This window comes from Peromyscus leucopus, chromosome 4 (assembly GCF_004664715.2).
Source record: "Peromyscus leucopus breed LL Stock chromosome 4, UCI_PerLeu_2.1, whole genome shotgun sequence".
In the NCBI taxonomy this organism is placed as follows: Eukaryota; Metazoa; Chordata; class Mammalia; order Rodentia; family Cricetidae; genus Peromyscus; species Peromyscus leucopus.
Genome location: NC_051066.1, coordinates 101,849,310 through 101,853,444, shown reverse-complemented (window position 1 = coordinate 101,853,444; position 4,135 = coordinate 101,849,310). Strand labels below are relative to the sequence as shown.

Here is a 4,135-nt window from a genome sequence, read left to right as displayed (position 1 = left end):
TTGGATAGATAGATAAAGGTATTAAGACCAAATCACAAATTCTGAAATGTTTTCTATCCAGCTAGTTCAAATATAAACACTCTAACATTGAAAGTTATTTTAATAACCTCAAGTTGACAATGGAACAATATATGACTTGTTCTGAAATTGCTGTTTTTCTGTTGTCTGAAAGCGCCTGCTTGCACGCTGTTTCCAAAGCAATGCCATCCGAAAACAAAGGTGGGCCAAGGAATGTACCAGGGAAACCTGTGTTTGCATGTGGGAGGTACTAGGCCGGGGATGTTGATCACCCGCTGGGACACACATGCTCTTCACAAGCCTGGTTTCTTCCTTCCTGATTGGAAGGAAGTCCTTTTACAGTCTAGACATTAACTTCTCTTCCACTTGCAAAGATTCTCTGAAGCACTGTCATTTCTATCCAGGATTAAATGAAAGCTTTCATTTAATCATTCCTGTTTTTCCTTGGCATTGTTCTTCTGGGTCAGGGTTGCTTTAACTATCTGGAGTCTTTTGTACTTCCACCTGAATTTTAAGTTTTTTTTTTTTCTTCCTGTTGCTTTGATAAATGGTGTTGTGATGAACACAATGATCTCACCGCTTGTTAAATGCAAAGCCAAATAAGCACAGCCAAGTCATGAAAGAATGAAAAAAGATTGCTCTCCTGCAGCAGGCATGAGAGCACCACCATTGTTCCAAAACAATGCTCTCCCCAAACAAGGGAAGGGTGAGGAAGGGAAAACCATACATATTCATATGGGGAGGTACTTTGGGGCGGGGACATCCCAGCACATGCCCAGTTTGCTTCACCACATCTCCCCACCCCGCCCCAGGGTTTCTCTGTAACCTTGGTTGTCCTGGAACTTGCTCTGTAGACTAAGATGGCCTCGAACTCAAAGAGATCCACCTGCCTCTGCCCAAGTGCTGATTATGCCACCACCATTGGCTGTAGTTGAAACTAAAAGTAAAGCAAATCCTGAAGGTGCTATCTGCCCCTGAAGTGCCTGCCTTGCTCAGTCACTAACAGTGCTGGAATGTGGATGGGGGACTGTCTTGCATCTGCACATTGATTTTGGTAGGAAAGCCGTTTTCATAGTATTAACCCTGCCAATCCTTGAGCACCGGGGGTCTTTCCAACTTCTGTGTCTTCCTCAATTTATCTCTTACGTGTTGTGAATTTTCACTGTAAAGGTCTTTCATTTTCTTGGTTAGATTTATTCCAACATTGTTGCTTTGATTTGAGGTTTGTGTTAGGCAGTTGTAAAAGAGGTTGCCTTTTCTGGTTTCTTCCTCAGCATATTTGTTATTTAAAGCCACTGGGTTTTGTAGGCTGATTTTGTATCCTGCCAGTTTGCTGAAGGTGTTTATCGGACCTAAGAATTTTCTGGGCCCGTCTTTCATGTCCCTTATGTATAGAATCATGCCATCTGCAAAATAATGAACTTTGATTTCTTCCCTTTCCTGTTATATCCCTTTATCTCCTTCTCTTTGCCCTAGCTAGAACTTCAGTGTTATATTGAATAATAGGAATGGAGAGGGTGGACACTCGCTCTGTGACCAGGCTGGCCTCATATCAGAGATCGCCTGCCTCTGCCTCTCCGGTACAAGATTAAAGGTGTGCCTGGCTTCCACTCCAGAAAGGTTTTCTTAAGCTTCATTGCTTATTCTGATCATAATTTGGACTTTATTTACCAAACGGCTGGGGGTTTTAGGATGCTGTTTTGTTCTATGCACTTGAGGCAGGATTTGCTGTCTATCTGTGTGTTAAGGATAGCACACCTGTGTGGACACAACACCTGAGCATATGTGTGGAGGCCAGAAAAGTTTATTGGTGCCTCCCTCTACTACTCTGTCTATTCCTTTGAGGTAAGGTCTCTCCCTGAAGCCAAAACTGATTTTTTTTCCCAGTAGACTGGAAACCCACAAGGTCCCTTGGAGCTGGGATTACTGGTGTTGGTGAGCTTTGATATATGGGTGCTGGGATCTGCACCCCAATCTACAAAACTGAGGAGTAATTGATCTAACTGCTGAGCACCTCTCCAGCCCTTAATTCAGCTTTTCTGCCATAATACCTGAGCTGGAGTAAGTGTGCAGGGTGAAAAGCAAGGGACTTAGAAATGCGCGTGTAAGCATTCCAGAGCCCGGGATCTCTCCCAGCACTGTCCTAGCTGTTCCTTCTTGGGAGGCGTAAACCACGGCTGAGAGGAGCAGCAAGAGTGGCTGTGGCTGGACATGATCTGTCCCCAAAATGTTCGTGTGTCCAAAGCGTGGTCACCCGTGTTATAAAACAGAGTAGGACATTTGAGAGATGTGGCTCAATGCAATCACTCTAGAGGAGATTAACGCTGGTCCCTCCCATGAGCTGACCCCCCATGGGGATGGACTGGTGCACAGGAACACCCCTGAGTCTCCGTGGCTTCCAGTCTTTCAGTGTGATTTCTCCCTCTCACGTTTGCTTCCAACACTGTCCACCAAAGCACGACACAGCCACCGGGATCACGTGCTTGGACCTCCAGAAACGCGTTGTGCTAAATAAACGCCTTGCTTAGGTACCTAGTCTCAAAAATTATCTTCTACAGCAGTAAATGGGCTAATACAACAGAACCAGTCACTAGAAGATCCCCCACCCCACCCCACCCCTCGCCCGCCCCCCCTATCCCCCACCTCCCCTCCCACCATCCCATCCCCACCACCTGGATGGAAGTATCTCTGGTTACTTCAGTTTAGTGTAAATGCAATAGCTCCCATGCTTACAAAGTAATGCTGGGAATACTTGGAGACAATTCCTTTTGGGGGAAAAAAAAAAAAAAAAAAAAAACATTCGCTTGGGGGCTGGAGATGGCTCAGCGGTTAAAGAGTACTGACTGCTCTTCCAGAGGATCTGGAGTTCGAATCCCAGGACCCACATCGCAGCTCACAACTGTCTGTAACTCCAAATCTGACACCCTCACACAGACATACATGCAGGCAAACACCAATACACTTAAAACAATAAAAAGAATTACTTAAAAATATTCACTTATTCCTGTGTATGTGAGAGTGTTGTGGTGAGTGCCACAGTGCACAGGTAAAGGTCAGGTCTCGACTTCCACCTTGTTTGAGGCAAGGTCTTTCTTGCTGTGTATGCTGCTGCTGTGCTGAGTACCCCAGCTGGCCCTTAAACATCTGGGCAAGCCTCCACCTTGCCATCAAGGTGCTAGGATTACAGAATCCCGACACCCACTGCATCCAGCATTTTTATTTATTTGTTTGTTTGTTTGTTTGTTTGTTTTAGTCAGATGGTAAATATTTTTCTCTTGTAACTTCTTCACTGCCTGGGCATTCCACCGCCCCACTGCTGACTTCATCTATGATGCCATGAGGGGGTTGGCCATCCACAGTGCAACCCTCAGACTACAGTACCAAGATCTCCTTAATATCCCAGAAAGTTCTCTGGGTAAAGACAGTTACCACATCTGTCAAGCAGTGTTGGCAATCTCATCAAAAGTGATATTTCCACTCTGATTAATGTTTTCCTTCCTCTTTCTGTCTGAGTGGCTCCTTGGTGGCTTTGATGATCTGGGCAGAGGCAGAGGGTACCACCTCAGTCAGTCTGTTCTGAGTGACCAAGTTCTCTGTAATCCTCAGATCTTTCCAATCACTGATTGCCTTGGCCATGTCATCACCAACTGTTTTTGGAGACAGAATTGGGGGGGGGGGGGGGCGGGGGGGGGTGGAGCAAGGCGGATGTGGTGCCATCCTCACCTCCCATACACCTCAGGTACACAACTTTGATGTCATTGGGGTGGCTAGTGACAGATGGACCTAGGTTTGGGACAACCAAAAAAGTTTTGCCATAAGCGCCCCAGAAACCCAAAAGCAACATCCAGCTTTTCCTGTGGATCCAGGGATCAAACTCAGGTCACCAAGCTCACACAGCCAGCACCTTTATGTGTGGAGCCTTACTTATCTTGGCCTGTGCAGGTAATTCTAATGGGAACTCCTTTGCTTACCATAAAGTAACTGACATGATATTATATCCTTACATGTGCACATTTACTTTATATTTGTCAGACAACAAGTCCTGAGTTTTCTCCCTAAATTATTACTCCTGGAATGTTTAGACATTTTGTGGGTAGCTCAATCAGGCCCCTGATTC

General features: G+C 45.6%; 1 pseudogene; it reads right to left on the bottom strand.

Annotated features, from left to right (window-relative positions):
- Nucleotides 1-3,862, bottom strand: part of LOC114683907 — a 6,781-nt pseudogene extending 2,919 nt beyond the window's left edge.
- Between the last annotated feature and the right edge of the window lie 273 nt (nt 3,863-4,135).